This window comes from Oryctolagus cuniculus, chromosome 15 (genome assembly GCF_051225735.1).
Source record: "Oryctolagus cuniculus isolate XC-2025 breed Fujian yellow rabbit chromosome 15, ASM5122573v1, whole genome shotgun sequence".
NCBI lineage: Eukaryota > Metazoa > Chordata > Mammalia > Lagomorpha > Leporidae > Oryctolagus > Oryctolagus cuniculus.
Genome location: NC_142881.1, coordinates 80,466,325 through 80,488,930, shown reverse-complemented (window position 1 = coordinate 80,488,930; position 22,606 = coordinate 80,466,325). Strand labels below are relative to the sequence as shown.

At 49.7% G+C, this 22,606-nt stretch overlaps 1 pseudogene; it reads right to left on the bottom strand.

The window, feature by feature from the left end:
* Positions 1–22,606, bottom strand: part of LOC149122096 (beta-microseminoprotein-like) — a 50,077-nt pseudogene that overhangs the window by 11,209 nt on the left and 16,262 nt on the right.

The following is a 22,606-nucleotide window of genomic DNA, read 5'->3' as shown; positions in this document are numbered from 1 at the left end:
AACTACACCAACAAATACAAACAGGATACATGACAGAATTATCCTGCAATAACTTAGGTTACAAAGTACATTAACTAAAATGCACAAACTTCTGTGCATTCTAAACTACAGGGTTTTTTTCTTCTTCTTCTTTTTTTTTTTTTTTTTGTTGTTGTTTCTGCAGAATCCTTAAAACCTGTGACACTTAAAAGTTGTTAGCCTGTGGCTGGCTCTGTGGCATAGCAGGTAAAGCCACCGCCTGCAGTGCTGGCATCCCATATGGGGGCCAATTTGAGTGCCAGCTGCCCCACTTCCAATCCAGCTCTCTGCTACGGCCTGAGAAAGCAGTAGAAGATGGCCCAAGTCCTTGAGCCCAACTTGGGCCCCTGCACCCACGTGGGAGACCTGGAAGAAGCTCCTGGCTTCAGATTGGCCTAGCTCCAGCTGTTGCAGCCATCTGGGAAGTGAACAAGCAGATGGAAGACCTCTCTCTCTCTCTCTCTCTCTCTCTCCCCCCATCTGCCTCTCTGTAACTCTGCCTTTCAAATAAATAAATAAATCTTAAAAAATAATAAAAATAAAAAATAAAATAAATTAAAAAGAATAGAAGTGCAAATATACATAACCAAATAGAGAACCCAGAAAGTACTCATAAATCTGTATGAAAGTTTGTTATAAAATAAGCATGGTCTTTGAGGAGAGTAATGATTCATTAAATGGTTTTAGAACAAGTGAGGCACTGTGTGGGGAAGAAATAAGTTTCTTACTTTAGTTCCCACAATGTAAGAAGCTTGAAAAGGATTCAAGGCTCAAATGTTTACAAGATAATAAAATAACCACAGAAAATATTGGCAAATATTTATCTTATGCAGTATGAAAAAAATAGATTTGAGTATGTAAAAAATTGCAAAAATATAAATAAAATTAAAAAGATATCAGATTTGGAAAATAGTATCATTACAGGAAGACTGTCATCTCATAGAAAAAGAAAAACATTTTAGTATAAAAATGGCATTTTGGGGCCAGCGCTGTGGCGTAGTGGGCTAAGCTCCGCCTGCAGTGCCAGCATCGCATATGGGCACCAGTCTGAGTCCCAGCTGCTCCTCTTATGATCCAGCTCTCTGCTGTGGCCTGGGAAAGAGTGGAGGATGGCCCAAATCTTTGGGCCCCTGCACCCACGTGAGAGACCTGGAAGAAGTTCCTGGCTCCTGGCTTCAGATCTGCCCAGTTCCAGCAGTTGCAGCCATTTGTGGTGAACCGGTGGATGGAATACCTCTCTCTCTGTCTCTCTCTCTCACTGTAACTCCACATCTCAAATAAATACATACATCTTTTTTTTAAAAAAAAGGCATTTCACACCCATGCATAGACACAATGAAACATGATGAGCAAGCACGAAAAAAGTTCAACTTACTGAAAACAAAACAAATGTAAAATGTGTATAAAATAGAACCATAATGGTATGGCGAGAATAACCATTTAATTTATAACACCCGGAGGGAAACAGACACATGGGTGAGATGTGAGAGGCACAAGGGCCAGTCGGCTGGAACAATGGTTAGGGCATGCAATTTGAGAGCGTGCATCAAACTCCTTAACACCGTTTACAATGCCAATCTTCACTTCTTCACTTCCCAGACTTGATCTTCAGAAAAGACTCCTCCCCATAGCAGTGGGAAATGGAAAAACACTACTCGCCCAAGAACAGAGCTGGTTAAGAACCAGGGATGATTCAGAAAAGCACCTGGCAAGTGGGCGGGGCTGGTGGTGGCAGGACCTGGGGCACTCAGGGAGATGAAGACTTTGCAGGATGTGACTCCTGGGGGTGCTGGAGATGCACGAGACTGAATGACAGTGACCCATGGGAGATCATCTTACTAAGAGGGTGCATTACCCAGGTGACAGTGTCTCAGAAACAGCCCGCTCCCCGGCCCCACCCAAAAGTTAGTTTGTCTTGCATGCATGCTATGCTTTGAATGCCGTCACCCAAACTCCTGTAACAATTCAACCCAGATGGGAAGGCACTAACAGGTAGGACCCCCCCCCCCCCAGAGGTGATTAGGTCATGTGGGTGGAGCATTCATGAGTTCACAGACTAAGGGATCTGGGGGCTGGCACTGTGGTGCAGTAAGTTAAGGTGTTATTTGGGACATCCTCTATCAGAGTGCTGGTTTGAATCCCAGCTGCTCCACTTTTGATCCACCTCCCTGCTAATGTGCCTGGGTTCCTGCCACCCACATAGGTAGACCTAGATGAAGCTCCAGGCTCCTGGCTTTGCCTGGGCCAGCCTTGCCTGCTGCAGATATTTGGAGAGTGAGCCAATGGATGGAAGAGCTCTTTCTGTCTCTCCACTTCTCTCTGTCACTCTGCCTTTCAAATTAATAAGATAGGAGCTGGTGTTGTGGGGCAGGGGGTTAAGCCTCCACCTGCAATATTGGCATCACATAGGGTCATGGTTTGAGTCCCGGCTGCTCCACTTCCAATCCATCTCCCTGCTAATGTGCTTGGGAAAGCAGCAGAGGGTGGCCCTTCAAGTAGTTGGGCACCTGCCACTCAATGGGAGAGCCGGATGAAGTTCCAGACTTCTGGCTTCAGCCTGGCCCAGTCCCTTTGGGGAGTGAAACAGCAGATGAAAGATTCTCTCTCTCTCTCCCTCTCCCTCTCTCTGTAGACCTTGACCTTTAAAATAAGTAAATAAATGTTAAAAAACAAAAACCCTGTTCTCACTGCAGACCAATTACATCCGAGTGTCTGGGAGCTCCTGTCAGTATTTTTCGAGGTTTCCCAGGCGATCCTGCTGCAGAGAGCAACCCCTGGCTTTGCACTCAGCTCCCCTATAGGCTTGTAGTCTCTTCCAGTCCCCAGGCTCAGTTTATCTATAAAATGGTGCAATGATTGGTCCGGCATTGCATTCCATCTCACCAGCCACTCAAATAGGCCCCAAGAATCAGAGACACCAGAGACCTCACTGAACCCCAGAGTTTCTAGAGCAACTCAGATCTTAGGGAACTCGTTAGGATTTCCCAGAGTCCCCAGACCCTTTTTCTACTCTACACGTTGAACTGCAAGTCACATGCGGAAGATTCCTAACTAGATCCACTCACCATTAAATGCACCCCGTGAGCTCCAGTACAAGTAGAAGTGAAATAAGGAAGACACTTCCCCCCTCCTTTCTGGTCTCTATGTACCCACTCAGTTACCTACCATTGTGGTGAGCAGGGTTCCTTACAGACAGGTGCATCCAGGACAAGTCAGGCCACACTTTTATATAGGAAGGGACAATTACACACACACACACACACACACACACACCCGCCGCCCTGCCACCAGCACCACGCAACATCATTCAAGAAAGTAACACGCCAAGAACACCTCAAGTGTTTGCAGAGGGCTGCGTTCAGCTGAGTTACGATGATTCATAAAGCAAGCCTCCACCCCAAATAAGTGTTTACCTTTGTCCCCACCCCAACTGCATTTCCCCTTGACCTGAAAGGGTGGGGGAGGAGAGCACTGCCCTTCACAGAGCCGTCACTCTGTGCTGGGCATGTGACACCTTCTTACTTGATTTTATGCACAAAGAAATGGAAGTCCAGAAATGCCAGCCCCGAGAGCCAGGTCATGAAGCTGGGTTTTGTGAAGGAGTAAGAACAGCCCAAGGAATCAACGCGGTCCCCCACCCTGGCCCACCAGGCCTGCAGCTATGGTCCAGTTGGCACTGCCTTTAGAGTGTGGCAGGAGAGAGCAGCAGTGTTCCAGGGCCGGGAGCACAGCTTCCCCTTGACAAGCCATGTGGCTCTGTCCACTTGGCCTTGACCTTTCTAAAGTTCAAGTTTCTAAAGTTTTTTTTTTTTTTTAAATTTTTGTACAGGCAGAGTGGACAGTAAGAGAGAGAGAGACAAAGGTCTTCCTTTTCTGTTGGTTCACCCCTCAATGGCCCCTGCAGCCGGTGTGCTGCGGCCAGCGCACCATGCTGATCCAGAGCCAGGAGCCAGGTGCTTCTCCTGGTCTCCCATGCGGGTGCACAGCCCAAGCACTTGGGCCATCCTCCACTGCACTCCCTGGCCACAGCAGAGAGCTTGACTGAAAGAGGAGCAACCGGGACAGATTCTGGCGTCCCGACCGGGACTAGAACCCGAGGTGCTGGTGCCACAGGTGGATGATTAGCCTATTGAGCCGTGGCACCAGCCTAGTCCATTTGAACTTTCTAAAGCTCTTGCTGAGTCTTCTTTTTTTAAAAAAAAAAAATTTATTATTTTTAATTTATTTTAAAAGCAGAGTTACAGAGAGGAGAAAGAGATTTTCCATGTGCTGGTTCACTCCCCTAAATGACCACACAATCAGGACTGAGCCAGGTCAAAGCCAGGGGCCTAGAACTCCATCTGTCCCTCCCATGTGGGTGGAAGGGGCCCAGCCCTTTCCAGGTGCATTAGCAGGGAGCTGGATCAGGAGTGGAGAAGCTGGGATTTGAACCAGTGCCCCTATGTGATGCTGGCATCACAGGCAGCAGCTTTGATGCTGAGCCACAATGCTGGCCCAGAGTCTTCAGTCTTGGCTCCCTGCTGTGTCATCCCAGCCTTCTTTCGCGCTGCTCAAGAATGATCTCCTTTGAAGAATCCCTGCTCACCCTCACGATGGCCTTTCAGGAGTGGCGACGGGCAGAACCACCTGGTGTATTAGCTATGTATTGCTCAGGCTGCCGGGACAGAATAGAATGGACTAGGCGGCTTGCACCACAGTCATTTATTTGCTCATGGTTTTGGGGACTGGGAATCAATCCAGAGTCAGGCAGTGAGGCAGATGCGGGTCTGTTCTTGGTCTGCAGAGGCTCGCCCTCTTGCTGTCTCTTCCCATGGTACCCATTCCCTCTTCCTATAGCAACCCTGGTCCTATCGAATTAGGGCCCACCCTGACTATCTCATCGCTCCTTAATCACCTGCTTAGAGGCAGCCATATGTCCAATGCAATCATATTCTGAGGTCCTGAGGGCTACTTTTCAATCCATGGATTTTGGGTGGACACAGTGGAGGCCATGATACCATGTGATCCCCCACCCCCACCCCTGGAGCTCCCTAGTGTCTGAGATCCAATCACTGGTTCCCCTCTGTCCACAGATGAGAGCTCAGACTCAGCCAGTGGCTCCACAGAGGTCTGTAGAGCTGGCCAGGGGATCTGCCCCAGTGCCAGCCTCAACTCCCCCCAAATCCAAGCTCAGCACCCAATGCAGGGTAGGTTCACTCCCTGCTCTCATGCAGAGCTGCAGAGTTGGCTGCCTCTGAGAGAGAGAGAGAGAGAGAGAGAGAGAGAGAGAGAGAGAAGGGAGAGAGAGAAGGGAGAGGTGGGGAGGGGAGGAAAGGGGAGGGGAGCTGGTTGCCTCTGTAAAGATGGAAGTTGAGATAGGATCAAAGCTAAATGTGAGTGGAGCACTGGCTCCTCAAACGGGGGTTTCTGGCACTCAGTTCGTTTGTGGGAGTCCAATGACGGACATGGTAGCAGGGTTGTACTGCCAGAGCCATGTGGCAGTGGGGTTTCAGTGATCTACCCGGCCTTCTGGCAACCAAACCAGGGTCTCCTGCCTTTCTCAGAGCCTGTGAGCTCCCTGGCATTCTTTAATAAAATTCCAGCAGGTTCTGTTGTGTGCAACCCTGTGACCATCAAGTTCTCCCTGCTGGTGTCCCTCCGGTAATTGGCACCTTGCCCAGTGAAGCACAGCTGTGTGGGATAGGCTGCCTTCTGGGTTAGTGCAGAGGTTCTCAAGCAGGAGAGAGGTCTCCAAGGTATCAGCCCCATAGCCTTGCTACAAGGAGCCCATCTGCCTCTCAGCAGGCACTAGCAGGAAGGCAGTAGCCAGCTGCCCCAGAGCAGCCCAGGCAGGCACTTGTGAGGGGAGATGGATGTTGGAGCAGGGGTGTGCAGGTGCCCATGCAGGGTGGGGGGCAGGAAGATGGAATGAGGGCCACCGCCCAGTGTGTGGCGGCCAGCTCTGCCTGACTGATGTGCAGCTTTTATCCCATCTCCACTGTCATCTTTACAAATAGACCAGGCCTTATTTTTTCCCATGAGTATATTCATGTATCATACATGTTTGCATGTATTGGCTGATGTTTAAGAAACTTAGCACCCACCCCAACCAATCCACCTTCATTGTAGAAAAAAAAAGGAACATGTAAAGAGGCAAAGAAAAAATATCATGGTCGGACTGTTCCAAGAGAGCTACTGTTAGCATTGTGGAGAATTTCCCTCGAGAGTGTTCTGGGTGTGTTTGCATTCAGGAGAAGTGGAAGTCGAGAGCTGTCTCTCCAAACGCGGGGTCTCACATGCACTGTTGTACAGTCTGCTCTTCCCATTCAGAAAAGCTCCTGGGGGTGGGCGTTCGGCTTCATAGTTAAGATGCAGGTTAAGAAGCCCACATCCCACGTTGGAGTGCCTGGGTCCGATTCCCAGCTCCAGTTCCTGATTCCAGCCTCCTGCCGGCAGCAACCCTGGGAGGCAGCAGGGATGGCTCAAGTCACTGGGTTCCTGCCACCTATGGGGGAGATCTGGATTGAGTTCCTGGCTCCTGACATCTGCCCTCGACCAGCCCATCACCTGTCATTCTGATAGGTGGACACTATTTTGTTCTAGTAACTTTTCTTTGGTGGTTGGCAAGGTTCAGACAGTTTTGAGCACTTATTAACCAACTTTCGCAAGTTGCCTGTTTGTTGGTATTCATTACCCATTCTTCTGTTAGGAGGAAGCTGGAGTCAGGAGTTGGAGTGGCCGGATACTCAGACAGGCCTGCTCTTCCACCAGATCCTGGATGTACCCTCTTTTACATGCCTGTGCTCTTTGCAAGACAGCCCCCTAGCACGATGCCCACGGTTCTGCACTTGCTCTCTCCACTGTGCTCCATCCTAGCTGCTCTAGGCCATTTTGCTGTCCCCAGAGAGCCGAGTTGCCCCGGAGTCATTTCCTCTGCATGAACAGACCTTTCCCCAAGCCTCGGCAGGCATCACTCCTGTGCTCCCCCAAGCTGCTACTGCAATGCCATCTTCTCAATACATCCTGCCTTGAACGACCTGAACAACCTCTCACCATGCACCTGCTCTCACAGTCCTTGCTTCCTGTCCTCTTTGCTTTTCTCTCTCTCTCTCTCTCTCTCTCTCTCTCGACACTAACCCTGGACTCACTGGAGGCACAGCTCCCCGTTCATTGTCTGCCTTCCCTTGACTACAATATCAGCTCTTTTAGGACAAGAACCTGTCTGTTTTCTTCTGGACTTTATTCCAGAAAGCTCTGGACCCATGGATGAGTCGCGACATATACAGTTACCACAATGTCCCAGGCAGCGATGGACCACACAAAGACAGCAGTCCCACAAGGCTATAATGGAGTACTGCCGGCATCTCACATGGGCACTGGTTCAAGTCCCGGCTGCTCTTTTTCCAATCTGGCTCTCTGCTGTGGCCTGGGAAAGCAGTAGAAGATGGCCCGAGTGTTGGGCCCCTGCACCCACGTGGGAGACCTGGAGGAGGCTCCTGGCTCCTGGCTTTGTATTGGCCCAGCTCCAGCCACTCCAGCCATTTAGAGTGATCCAGCGGATGGAAGAGTCTGTAACTCTGCCTCTCAAGTGAATAAATAAAATCTTTAAAATAAAAAGAAAACTAAACTGCATACAATTATGCACAGTACATAATACTTGATAATAAAATCAACACCTATGTTCCTGGTTTATTGTTTACCATACTGACACGTCAGCCTTCTTTTACAGTGTACTCCTCCTTATGTAAAAGTTCACCATAAACCAGTGTTTTGTGTGTAACGCTGGCAGCAAACCTCACCCATCCAGTGTCTGCTGCATCTCCTGGTCCCCTCAAAGGATCACATCAGTGACTGAGCCACACCATCCATGCTGGATCCATGTCACCCAGGTGCAGCAATGGGAAGGGGGACCATGGCAGGCATGGGGTAGCTGAGGAGGGAGGAATCTATTCAGGGTTTCCAGGCAGTGAGACAAAGGCAGGATTTGTACCCAGGCCTGTGCTTCTCTTAGGGCAGATGCTTCCTCCCTCACACACCTGCCCCTGCATCTGAATTCAAGAGAAGGGACCCAAGCACGGAGAACAGCAGCAGGAGGGCAGCCGCCACCCCGCCGGGGCCTTCGGAGCAGGGGACGTGCCTGCCCACCCTCTTCCTAGCCCTCCTTCCTAACCTCGACAATGCACTGGGAACATTCCCTCATGACCACTGTCACGAGGGAGCTCCAGCAGACGGTGGGTCCTTGACCTGCTGGTTAAGATGCCAGTTCAGATGCTGGGTCCCACATCACAGCGCCTGGGTTTGGTACCTGGCTCTGGCTCCTGACTCCAGCTTCCTGCTGATGCATTTTCAGCAGTGACAGCTCAAGTCACTGGGCTCCTGCCACCCACGTGAGAGGCCTGGTTGTGTTCCCAGCTCTGGACTTCAGCCTGGCCCAGGCCCTTCCCCATACTCCTGGGCATTTGGGGTACCTGCAGATTTCCATGCTGGTTCTCTCTTTCTCTCTCTCTCTCCTTCTTGTTCTACCTCTTAAATGAATAACATTTTTCAAAGAAAGAAATATGGCCCGAGAGTGGACTGTGTCTGCAGCCTCAGACAGAGGATATGATGGCCATCTCCACCCTAGTCAACAACAGGCCTATGGCGGTGCAGGCTTGGCCTGCGGTCAGTTTACCCTGAGTGCTGGGAGACCCTGGGGGCTGCCACAGCCAATGCGCTTCAGCTCTGGGCTGTGGGGGTTTTCATGCAGTGTTTCCTGGACCACATCTGCAAGGGAGATGCAGAAGATCTGGCCAACTCCCCCAGAGTTCCCTAGGGGAAGCAGATGTCACTCTCAGTCATCCAAGCATCCCACTGATGTAGACGGCGCAGATTACACAAGCCTGGCAATGAAGAGGTGAAGAGTCTGCCTCCTCAGAGCCCCCAGAGAGTCCAGTGTCCCAGGAAGCCAGCAGAGACCAGCCTGGCCCTCGTGCTGAATGTCAAGGTGACCCAGCTCAGCATGGTGCAATTCTCATTTCAGGTCCAAGCAAAAACATGCATTTTGTATTCCCTGATAGGCTGGGCCACAAACTCACAAGCTGTGCCCCAGCTTGGGGAAATTCAGCCATGAACTTACAAGTAGACCCTCAGTTAACCCACGGATGACTTGATACAGACCCTGTTGCTGGCAAAGGGGCTCTGGAGAATGTGACCTTGACACACGTTATTCCCAGCCTGTTTTGCTTCATCCTGATTTGGATGGAGATGTATGTCCGAGAACCCTTAGGTAGGTAGTTGGTTGAGTGTGGAGGCAAATGCCTGCTGAATGCTGGGCCCAGCTGGGGAAGACAAGAGGCCCGGTAGGCAGCCCCTCAGCAGCCAATTGTTTCAAGGCCTCTGTCCCTGACAAGCAGGAAATGCAGATGCTTTGGAAGTCTTCCCACTAAAAGATAATAGCTGTTTAAAAAATCGCTTTTGAGATTTTCTTTTTTTTGAAAGTCAGAGTTACACAGAGAGAGGAGAGGCAGAGAGAGAGAAAGGTCTTCCGTCCTATGGTTCATTCCCCAATTGGCCGCAACAACCAGAGCTGCGCCAATCTGGAGCCAGGAGCTTCTTCTGGATCTCTCACACGGGTGCAGGGGCCCAAGCACATCTCCTGCTGCCTTCCCAGGTGCATTAGCAGGGAGCTAGATCAGAAGTGGAGCAGCCTGGACTTGAACTGGTGCTCGTATGGAGTGCCAGCATCGCAGGCTGTGGCTTAACCCACTGCACCACAAGGTCAGCCCCATCTCTCTTGAATTAAATCAGATATGTCTGTAGGCTAAATCCTGCTTGGGAGGTGGTGACTTTGTGATCTTGCTCTTAGATGATCTCTAAGGCCCTGTCTGCCTGGTTCTTTAGAAATCAAAGAAAAAAAGGCTGTCATGTTCACATTTTCTTGGGGGTGCAATCCCAGGGAAATAAAAGAGTAGGGGGTACTGAAAGTGAGGCAGGCTGGGAAGAGGCGTGCAGGGCACAGGAGTGTGTTGTGAGCTGGCTGCTGCCCTGCAGGCAGTGAGGGTGTACTCCCATGGGATGTCTTCATGGAGGGTTTAGGAAACAGTCCTGTGCAGTGTTGAGAAGGAAGGCATGGGGGAAGGGTGAGTAATAGGAATAATGCCAGTTTCTTCCCATCTCTTCTATCCTACTGGTTCTGATCTACCCCATACCACAGTCAACCCCTGGGCTGCATCATTCATCCTGCCTAGGTAGCATCTGAGGAAGCCCAGGTCTCTATGGAGATACTGAGAGGGCCTGGCTCTCTCCTGGTAGAGGGTAACAGGCAACTCCTGGGGGCTGGTGGGAAAGCAGGTCAGGGCCCATGTGAACATGATGTCCACTTCAGCTATCAAACAATTCAGCATGAGACTGATCACTCCTCAGCATCAAAATTACAACTCTGCTCTTAAAAAAAGGCCATTTTCCTCTTCCTCGCCATCTGTTCATTGTGTTACCCCAGGATCCTTCGGATACACCTTTTCCTGTATACAAACAAGACACAAGAGAGCTGTGTGGTATCCAAGGGCTCACATTGGAGCATCAAGAAAGAAGAGGAGGAAGAAAAACTGGCCCTGCAGAGTGCCTGACCGCATGCAGAAAATCACAGGGGATCTGCCAACCATTCTCACTGGTATTAGTAAGAGAGCTGAGCAAGGTTCAGGATACAAAACCAATAAATAAAATCAATGAACAATCTGAAAATATAATCCAGGAAACAATTATATTCATTTAGGGATGACTTTAGCAAAATAAGGGCAGGATTTTACTCTGAAAACTACAAAATTTTGCTGAGGGAGATTAAAGAAGACCTAAATCAGGACAACAAACTACAGACTCTCGGACTAATCTGGCCCCCTGCATGCTTGGTAAATAAAGTTTTATTGGAACACAGCTATACTCACTTATTGGCATATTACTTACAATGGTAGACATGAATGGTTCAGGAAGCCAAAAATATTTATCCTCTGACCCTTTATAGAAACTTTGCCAACCCTTAATCTAAATACACCCACGTTCACTTTATAGTGCTAACATGACAGTTCTTCTCAAATTTATCCAATGCCATTCCTAAAGAAAAGTCATTTGTAAATAAAGAGTGCATCAGACTTCCTAGAGAAATTGGCAAACTTCGGCTAGCATTTATATAGAAATACAAGTAATTTAGAATAGCCAAAATACTTTCTAAACAGGACAAGATGAAAGAGGTTACACCAGCCAATTTCAAAAGTTAAATTCTGGGGCTGGCACTCTGGCTTAGCTGGTAAAGCTGCCGCCTGCAGTGCTGGCATCCCATATGGGCACCGGTTCAAGTCCCGGCTGCTCCACTTCCAATCCAGCTCTCTGCTATGGCCTGGGAAAACAGTAGAAGATGGCCCAAGTGTTTGGGCCCCTGCACCTGAATGAGAGACCCAGAAAAAGCTCCTGGCTCCTGGCTTTGGACCAGCACAGCACCAGCCATTGCGGCCAATTGAGGAGTGAACCAGCAAATGGAAGATCTCTTTCTCTCTCTCTCTCTGTCTCTCTCTCTCTCTCTGTCTCTCTGCCTTTCCTTCTCTCTTTGTGCAACTCTTTCAAATAAATAAATTTTGGAAAAAAAAGTTAAATTTTGTCCCAGGCACTTGTTAAAAAATGTCAAAGACAGGGCCCGGCGCTGTGGCTCAGCGGGTTAACGCCGTAGCCTGAAGCGCTGGTATCTGATATGGGTGCCCATTCTAGTCCCAGCTGCTCCTCTTCCAATCCAGCTCTCTGTAATGGCCTGAGAAAGCAGCAAAAGATGGCCCAAGTCCTTGGGCCCCTGCACCCGCATGGGAGACCTGGAAGAAGCTCCTGGATCCTGGCTTTGGATCAATGCAGCTCCGGCCATTGCGGCCAACTGGGGAGTGAACCATCGGACGGAAGACCTCTCTCTCTCTCTCTCTCTCTCTCTGCCTCTCTTCTCTGTGTCACTCTTTCCAAGAAATTCTTTAAAAAAATTTTCAAAGACAGATTGTATTCAGACTACCGGTGGTTGGAGAGGGACCCTGTGGTCTGAACTGGGCTCTACTCCACCCAAAGGCAGGAGATGTTTTAAACGCCGAGCCATGCCAAGGGAAGCGTGTTTGAGGACACTCTCTAGGGGGAGGCTGGGTAAAGGTAATCTTGGTATCCGGGTTTGCTAACCAGGTGGGGGCCTACCCTCCTATCAAGGGCTGGAAGACTGAGGGATGATTGCTTTTCAAAGGGATGTATCCAGCTCTGTACTGGCACGGACACATTTCAGAGAGACAAAGAAAGGAGTCCCAAGGACGAGTTTTCTAAGAACCGAAGGGAGGTTCGGGGCCCATGCTCCATGGCATTGAGCTCTCGTGGGCAGGGCCTTTATGGGGCTGAGGTCAGCATACAGCTCATCATCCTGAGTTCACGGCCATGAGCTGTGAGAAGCTAGGCTAGTGTTTGTTGAAGCCTCTTTGTGTTTGTATGTGTGTGTGTGTGTGTGTGTGTGTGTAGGGGGAACCTGGTGGTGGCCTTTTCACGCCCACTTCAAAACCTCTTGCTGTCAATTGTTTGCAGAACAGCCAGCACAGTCACCTTCACCGTGACCCCCATACACAGAGCAGGTGCACCTTTGCTATCCCCACCCTGCCCCCACCCACAGCTGCATACCACACTTGTAGAACAAAGCCCTCACCAAACTCTCGGGGAGCTGGCCTCCTGCTTACGCCCCATGTCCTGCTATGTCTAGGTCCTAACATTGTCCCCTTCATTACTCAGAGAGGGTCACTTTGTCCTTTTTGCTATTCCTCACCACACCAGGAAAATCCTCCCACCCTGGCTGGTGCACCCACAGCTATCTGAGTGTCTGCAGATTGAGAGATTCATCCCCCACTCCAGGCCATCGCTCAGAGCAGCATCCACGCCCACACTCCCTTCCTTCCTGTTGCTTCTTACTCACAGCATTTGTCATCCCCCAAATTACTGTGCATATAGCAGGTACCCCCGTTTCCACAGGGGATCTGTTCCAAGATCCCTCAGCAGAGCCCTGAAACTGGAGATAATGTCAAACCCTGTGGGCACTTCTTCTTCCTATACGTACCTATGATGAAGTGTATCAGGCACAGTAGATTTACAACAACAACTTCACAACACAATAGAATGATTATGATGATTTAAAGTAATAAAAGCTATGCAATGTGGCCTCTCCCTCTATTTCCCTCTCTCTAATTGCACCACACTCAGCCTTCTTGGACTGATGTGAGATAATGCCCCATTGTGAGGAGATGAGGGGAGGTTGAATGATGTAACTCCCTCTCTCTCTAACTTGGCCTCTTGAGTAAATAAATAAATCTTAGGAAAAAAAGAAATGAAAAAATAAAGCCCCCACCTCTCTGTGCTCCAGCTCTCCCCTCCCCAATGGTGCTGCTCTTACTGTTCATTCGTTCGTTCACCTACTGTGTGTTGGGCACTGGTTAGGGACTGGTTAGGTGCATGCCCCCCACCCCCAGCACAGACTGCTTGCTCGGCCTTGATTTGCAGCCAGCTGGAAAGGTTGTGGCTTTCTTTCCCCAGAGCCTCTCCATGGCCAGCAGGTTGGAGATGATTATGTGCAGGCCCTGCTGCAGTTGGAGCTCCTGACACACTTTGAATTCCTTTCAGTCACCAGGCCAGTAAGAAGTGGGCCGAGGAAGGGGAGGGGGTGATGCCCTTCTGCCCCTGGGGTTCAGTCTCAGGGTGGCGGCTTCGTAGCCCCCAGTAAATGAGCAGATCCCTAACTGGGGCACTAATCTTCCTGCAGAGCCCTTGACATTTTCCAGAACTTTCTTTTTAAATGTTTATTTATTTATTGTTTGAAAGGCAGATTTACAGAGAAGCAGAGGCAGAGAGAGAGGTCTTCCACCCACTTGTTCACTCCCCAAATGGTTGTGACAGCTAGAGCTGGGCCAATCTGAAGCCAGCAGCCAGGAACTTCTTCCAGGGGTCCAAGGACATGGGCTATCTTCCACTGCTTTCCCAGGCCATAACAGAGAGCTGGATCAGAAATGGAGCAGCCAGGACTTGAACTGGTGTCCATATGGGATGTCAGCACTGCAGGTGGCAGCTTTACCTGCTATGCCACAGCACTGGCCTCCAGAACTTTCTCTTAGCTACCCAGAGCAATCACACCTGCTCCCTCCTCCCAATCCAGTTTCTGACCTCAGAATTAATGTGTTTAAAAGAGGACCCATCAGGGCCCAGTGCTGTGGCACAGTGGATAAAGCTGTCGCCTGTGAAAGGGACATCCCATAGGGCCCTGGTTGGGGTCCTGGCTGCTCCACTTCTAACTGTGCTCCCTGCTAATGCACCTGAGAAAGCAGCAGAGGATGGCCCAAATGGGATTAGGCCCCTGCCACCCATGTGGGACACTTGGAAGGAGCTCCTGGCTTTGGCCTGGCCAACCGTAGCCATTGCAGTCACTTGGGAAGTGAACCAGAGGATGGAAGGTCTCTGGGTGTGTGTGGGTCCCTCTGTAAACTCTGCCTTTGAAAAAAGTAAACAAAATCTTAAAAAAGAGGCGCCATCACACACCCTGGGAAACAGCAGGTGCTGGCATTAGTGCCTGGATCCCTGGCACCCATGTGGGAACCCCGGATGGAGTTCCTGGCTCCTGCCTTCAGTCTGGCCCAGCCCTACCTGTTGTGGGCATTTGGGGAGTGAACCAGCACATGGGAGGCCTCTGTCTGTTTCTTTCTCGTGTGTCTTTCAAATACTTTTTTTTTAACAGGAAACAGACACCAGACAACTCCTTCTCTTTCTCTATTTGCCATCTACTGCCTTCCCTTTCTTTAAATATTCTATTTATTGAGCAGCAGAGTTACAGATAGAGAGAGGCAGAGAGAGAGAGAAAGGTCTTCCAGCTGCTGGTTTACTCCTCAAATGGCCACTACAGCTAGAGCTGAGCCAATCCAAAGCCAGGAGCCAAGAGCTTTTTCCTGGTCTCCCATGCAGGTGCAGGGACCCAAGCACTTGGGCCATCTTCTACTGCTTTCCCAGCCCATAAGCAGAGAGCTGGCTGGGAAGAGGAGCAGCCAGGACTTGAATCAGTGCCTATATGGGATGCCGGCACCACAGACAGAGGCTTAGCCTACTATGCCACAGTCACGGCCCCCTGCCTGCTCTTTTCATGAGGAAGCTCTGTGAACACACAGGGAGGTGGCACTCACCACCTACAAACCCAGAGGAGGGATCTCAGGAGGAGCGGCCCCCTCGAGTCCCTTGATCGGAGACTCAGCCTTGGAGGATGCCCATGTGCATTGCACTTGGCCATGGTGACCCCAGCACACACCACCACCACCACCACCAGGGAGAACACCAGTCCCCTAGCGTCCACAGGAAGTGGGCAGGTAAGCTTCCTGGACCGTTACTGCATCTGGCACAGCCAGCTTTTAAGATCCCAAGGCGGGTTTAGTTATGGCTGCTGGCAACCACACAGCTTTCCTTTGTAGAGCACTTCTGACTTTCCCCCTGGGATGGCACGAAAATGGCACAGAGGGCGAGTGGCCGCTTCTGATGGGCCACTTGGGTGGTCTCCCTTGCTCCTGGTCTAGGGCTGCTGAGTTAGTGATGGAAACTTATTCTTAGCTTCCTGGGCTTTCAGTATTCTGAGTCCTCAGCAGGCAGGAGCGAGCCACAGTGTGGAACTTGGGGACAAATGCTTTCTGGTCCAGGAGATTTGCTTTATAGCATATTCTTTTATGGAAACTCTTTTTTCTTACAGAATTTTTTATTTTTAATTTTATGTGAAAGGCAGAGAGCGAGAGCAAGAGAGAGATTCTCCATCTACTACTGGTTCACTCCCCAAATGGCCTCAACGCCAGGGCTGCACCAGGCTGAAGCCAGGGCCAGGAGCTTCTTCCAGGTCTCCCCCATGGGCTCAAGGGACAAGCACCCGGTCCATCATCCCCTGCTTTCCCAGGAGCCTTAGCGGGGAGCTGAATTGGAAGCAGCGCCTCTTGGTACTTGAACCATTCCCCCACCCCATGGGAGGCTGGCACTGCCAACAACAGCAGCTCACCCTGCTACACCACAGCGCTGGCCCCCAGCAGGGCGATTTCAATGAAAATGTAGACCGATTTCAACAATGGGAGGAAGAGGCACCCCTGTCACCCCTGTAATCCATTCCTTCAAGCTCCAGGCTGCATAAAGGAGACACCAGACAGATGTTTGCCAAATGAATGAGGCATTCATTTCTTTTTTTTTTTTAAGATTTATTTATTTGAAAGGCAGAGTTATAGAGAGGCAGAGGCAGAGAGAGAGAGAGAGAGAGAGAGGTGTCTTTCATCTGCTGGTTCACTCTGCAGATGGCCACAATGGCCGGAGCTGTGTGAAGAATTCATTTCTGCCACACTGGTTTGTCCGTGCTCCCCAAAGGCTCATGGGTTGAAATTTGATGCCCTTGTCAGGTGTTAGGAGGGTGGAAATTCAATTTGACCCTGGTATTTAAAGGTCAGATCTTTGGAAGGTGACTAGGATTAAACAAAATCATAGAGCTACTAGGACTAAAATACTGGTGGATAATTGGTAGCGGGGCGGGGGAAGAAGAGGAGGGAAGAGGGAGAGGGAGAGGGAGAAGGAGAGGGAGAGGGAGAGGGAGAGGGAGAGGGAGAGGGAGAGGGAGAGGGAGAGGGAGAGGGAGAGGGAGATGCACAAGGAGGCAGCAGGTGCAGGTGCAGACATTCAGGTCTCCCTGCCTGGAAGAAATCTGTCACCAGACGCAGGCCCTTGAACTTCTACACCTGTGAGCTAAATAACCCCTTTCCTTTATAAAGTTATCCAGCCTTGGGTATTTTGTGATAGTAAGCAAAATAGACCAATATATGACATAATCCAGTTTTCTCTCTTGTGTCTCTAGAATTTCTTTGGATCCAGTAGATCCTGGGAATCCTCTGGGGGAGCATAATTAGAGACCCTGTGTATTGCTTTCACATAAACCTGACTCCTTTGAGTCTCATATTGAAATGATTGCATTGGAGGGAAGGTATTACTGGTTTTTTAAAAAAGATTTATTTTTTATTTATTTTGAAAGAGTTACAGGGAGAGAGGGAGAGAGAGTCTTCCATCTGCTAGTTCACTCCCCAAATGGCAGCAACAGTCAGGGCTGGACCAGGCCAAAGCTAGGAACCAGGAATTTCTTCTGGGTCTCCCATGTGGATACAGGGCCCAAGCACTTGGGCCATCTTCCTCTGCTTCCCCAGGCACATTAGCAGGGAGCTGGATCAGAAGTGGAGTATCCAGGACTTGAACCAGAGCCCATATGGGATGCTGGTGCCACAGGCAGAGGCTTAACCTACTATACCACAGCACCAGCCCTAGGTATTACTATTTTTGTAAGAAAATAGACATAGAGAGAAAATACAGCTTACTCTAAGTTTAGATGTCTAGCTGGTCAGTGTTCAGAAGCTTAAAGAAAATGGCCTAGGTTCATCAGACACAACTGGGATCAAAGTTCTTTTGGGGGGATGAACTGTCTCTTTTATTAATTTTTGATGTTTTATTTTTTTATTTGAAAGAGTGACAGAGAGGGGTGCGTGCGCGCGCACACACACACACACACACACACACAGATCTTCCATTCACTGGGTTATTCCTCAAATGCTATGCATGGACCAGGCCAAAGCCAGGAGCCAGGAACTCCATCCGGGTTTCCTACATAAGTGGCAGGAACCCAAGTACTTCAGCCATCAACTACTGTCTTCCCAGGCACATGCAGCAGGATTTGGATCAAAAGCAGAGGTGGAGGCCAGTGCTGTGGCACAGAAAGTTAAGCCTCTGCCTGCAGCACCCACATCCCAGGTGGGCGCCAGTTCGAATCCCAGCTGCTCCACTTCCGATCCAGCTCCCTGCTATGGCCTGGGAAAGCAGTGGATGATGGCCCAAGTCCTTGGGCCCTGCACCCATGTGGGAGACCTGGAAGAAACTCCCGGCTCCATTCTGCTGATGACCTTGGACTGTCCGAGCCACTGAGGGAATCCTGGGCAGCTGTCCTTTCTCCAGAGTGCCATCCTGCTTCTCATCTGCTACACCCGAGTGCCTGGAGATCACTTTCTGCGGACTGCATGGAGCCATGTCTCCAATCTCACGGTGCAAAAGTGAAGCCACCACAGTGGCTAGGACTCAGCCCGCACACCGGGGGTCTCTGAGACCGACCCACAGCATGCTGGGAGAAGCACAAATGGTGTTGGAAAGGAAACTTTGTCTGCTCAGAGACCAGCTCTCTGTTGCATCTTAAACAACCCTAGGTTGAGGTGAAGGTTAGACATGGCCCCTTCCCATACCCCTACCCCGTTACCTTCACGCGGCCCAGCCAGCACCTGCGCCATCCCCCACGCTGCCCGGAACATACCTTCCCTTCCCTGAAGCCCATGTGCACGCCCCAGGACAGGATCTAAGCTCCTACACCCTCTCCAATCATCTTGACCTTGTCTTGACCTTCTCACCTGCTGCACTACCAAAAACAATCAGATTAAAAAAATCGACAAGAACTTGCCCTTATCTTGTTTGTCTTACATTCAAAAGGATGAAGGATTAAGGTAGACAAATATTTAATTTGCCTCTTGGCCAAAACAGGGGAGACCAATGTAGAGAAATACTTAATAAATATTTAATCTGTCCTGTTTCCAAAGGAAGAATGATTAAGGTAGACAAAGAATGATAACATTTAAGGTAGGTCAACATTAAGTTCTTTTTTTTTTTTTAAGATGTATTATTTATTTGAGAGTTAGAATTACAGAGAGATGGAGAAGAAATGTCTTCCATCCGCTGGTTTACTCCCCAGATGGCCACCATGACTGGAGCTGGGCCGATCTGAAGCCAGGAGCCTCCTCTGGGTCTCCCACATGGTGCAAGGGCCCAAGGACTTGGGCCATCTCCTACTGCTTTCCCAGGCCATCAGCAGAGAGCTGGATTGGAAGAGGAGTAGCCGGGACTCGAACCAGTGCCCATATGGGATGCTGGGCCAATTCTGTGTTTTTTTCTTCCCAAATCACCTGTCCGACCATGGGAAGGCATTGGTAAGTATTAGCTAGGGAGGTGTGTTTCTCCCCCACCTTCCTCTTCTGCCTGGTACCCTGGGCTGAGGGATGGGGCTTTCTACAGCCATTGATTAAGAAAGGACTCAAGGCTCAGCCTTTAACTTCCAAACAGACTTTTCCCAGCTCATGGCAGGGATGGCAGCTTTTGAAGAAGATGGCATGAAAGAACAGCCACCATTCAGCCAGACTCAACATCCAGCCCAGGGCCAGGGCAAAGGAGAGGCAGCTGGGGGAGTGGGTCCCAGAGACACAGTGCATGCCCTGCCTGTGACCACACCAGGGTGGTGCCCCAGGAATGGGGGCAGGCAACAGAACCCCCAGGTAAGTAGGGGGGTCGTCGAGCAAGGAAAAGGACACTGTGCTCCCTTCTTGCGGTACCCAGGAAAGTGACTTCTCTGTGGGTCCCCCTACTGCCCACAGCTCACCGTGACAGCAACAGAGGAGACACCAGCGTTGTCTCCTGGGCTCCTAGGGGTGCATGTGTCCAAGAGGAAGGAGACCAAGTCCCTTAAGATTAGAGTGATGCATGTCTGGTTATGTATGTAGTCCTGAATTATGATTTAAAAGTGTGTTCCCCCTGCGTGGGAGACCCAGAAGAAGCTCCTGGCTCCTGGTTTCCGATCAGCACAGCTCTGGCCATTGTGGCCAATTGGGGAGTGAACCAGCGGATGGAAGACCTCTCTGTCTCTCTCTCTCTCTCTCTGTCTCTCCTCTTCTTCCTATGTAACTCTGACTTTCAAGTAAACAAATAAATATATATTTTTTAAAAAAAGTGTGTGCCCTTTTCAACCCATTCTGAGTTTTTGTCAATGATGTGGACCTGGCTCTACACATTTGGCAAAACTCATCTAAGAGACACTTGGGTGAATTTTCTTCCATGTAACTCGCACCTCAGGTCTGATTTAAATACACACACACACACACACACACACACACTATGCTGAACCTAGTGATAAGAAAAGGAGAGAGAGACACCTTCCATCTCCTCATTCTCTTCCCAAATACCCACATCAGCCAGGGCTGGACCAGGCCGAAGCTAAGAGCCTGCCACTCCATCTGGGTGTCCCCCATGGTGGCAGGGCCTCCAGTATTTCAGCCGTCATCCCCCTCTTCCCAGGAGCATTAGCAGAGAGCTGGATCAAAGCCGAGCAGCCGGAGGGGCACTCTGGTGTTGGATGCAGGGATCCCAAGCAGCAGCTGAACTCACTGCACCGCAACACCCACCCCCCAAACTTCTTATTAACTACAATAATTTTTTGTACTGCCTTTTGTCCTGGCTGCTTAACCCCTCAACCCATAGGCCGCACCTTAGCCAAGTGACAGAGCTGATCGTCAACGATGGGGCAGGAATGAGTCCCTGCCCACCATGCCTGGGAAGCACGTTTTGCCTGTTGTTCCTGAGTGTTAAACACGTGTGCTTTAATAGAGCCCCAGGGAAAAGCAGGCAAACTCTCCCAAACTGTCACGAAACAGCGGGCAACTCTTCTACCAAATCACGGTGCAAACTCTCCAGGACAGGCAAGGTTGTGCACCTGCCAAGGATGGGGTGAATGCTGTGGCGCTGCAGGTTACACCGCCACGCAGCACTCCCGCCTCCCATATCAGAGTGCCGACTTGAGTCCCGTCTCCTGGGCTTCCAATCCAGCCCCCTGCCAGTGCACCTGGGAGACAGCAGACAATGGCCCATGGGGGAGGTCCAGATGGAGTTCTGGGGTCCCGGCTTTGCCCTGGTCCAGCCTGGCAGTTGCAGGCATTTGGGGAGTGAACCCATGGATAGTAGCTCTGTCTTTCTGTCTTCTTCTCTTTCTCTATCCATTGATCTCTCAAATAAATAATATTTCAAAAAATAATAAATATGATTAAGGAAATCTGATGAGCAAGCTGTGGGTCTAGCATATGGGGACGATTGATAAAGTCTGAACACAGATTGGATATTACTGGTTATCAATGCCGTGTGTTCTGATTTTGAGAAGTGTACTGAAATTACATGAAAAGAATCCGTGTTCTCAGAAAATCTATGCCAAAGTATTCATGGATAAAGGGACATGATGAGTCCAGCTACTTTCAGATTATTAAATAAAAATGTGTGTGTGTGTGTGTGTGTGTGTGTGTTTGTATGGATGTGTGTAGAGAAAGACGAAGACCAGAGAGAGGGAAAAGGGAGAGAATACGAATGGGAATGCAACTCCAATAGGGCAAATGTTAATGTCTGGTGAGTCTGAGTGAAGGAACTACAGGACTTTTTCAAACTATTCTGTAACTCCTCTGTAAGTGCAAAAACTATATCATAATCAAAAGGTTTTAAAGAGCCTTATTACTGGTCTGCAAGCACATGAAGAACTGTCCAGCACCATCAGACATTAGGGAAATGCAAAGCACAAGGGGACACCCTGTAAGAAGTCCATTGTCAAAAATATAGACAACCCTTGTTGATACAGTCTTGGAGAAACTGGACCTGCATGGCAGTTTCTTAAAAAGGTAGGCACCAAGTTATCATTTACCCCAGCAATTCCACTCCTAAATATACACCTACGAGAACTGAAAACAGATACCAAACATACCCTTCTGAAACACAAATGTTTATACTAGCATTATGCATATTAAGTAAAAGGTAGAAGCTAACCAGATGTCCATGGATGGCTAGGCAAAGTGCAACATATTCATACACTGTGGTATTCAGCAATAAAGAGAAGCACTGACACATTGCACAACACAGGCACACTTTGGAAACACCTCTGTAAGAAAGAAGCCAGGGGCCAGCATTGTGGAGTAGCAGGTAAAGCCACTGCCTGCAGTGCACACATCCCATGTGCACACTGGTTTGAGTCATGACTGCTCCACTTCCTATCCATCTTTCTGCTATGGCTCGGGAAAGCAGTGAAGGATGGCCTAAGTCCTTGGGCCTCTGCACCCGCATGGGAGACCCAGAAGAAGCTCCAGGCTCCTGCTTCGGATCACAGCAGCTCTAGCTATTGTGGCCAACTGGGGAGTGAACCAGTGGATGGAAGACCTTTCTCTCTCTCTCTCTCTCTCTGCCTCTACCTCTCTCTGTGTAACTCTGATTTTTAAATAAATAAATAAATCTTACAAAAAATATTGGATGAGACCAGGCTGTGGTCCCTGGTGGCAGCACCTATGTATTCACCTACATCATCCAGAAATCCCCCCCACCATCAACACACACTCTGAAATAATGTTCAGTAAGCTATCTAGTCACCCTTATCCAGCCTGAATGTCCACCAGAATTACACATCACAATCACATGTATATTGTCATATCTTTCATATTTTTATATTGACTTCTTCTTTTTTTTGGACAGGCAGAGTGGACAGTGAGAGAGACAGAGAGAAAGGTCTTCCTTTGCCATTGGTTCACCCTCCAATGGTCACCATGGCCAGGGCGCTGCGGCCAGTGCACCATGCTGATCTGACGGCAGGAGCCAGGTACTTATCCTGGTCTCCCATGGGGTGCAGGGCCCAAGTACTTGGGCCATCCTCCACTGCACTCCCTGGCCACAGCATAGAGCTGGCCTGGAAGAGGGGCAACCG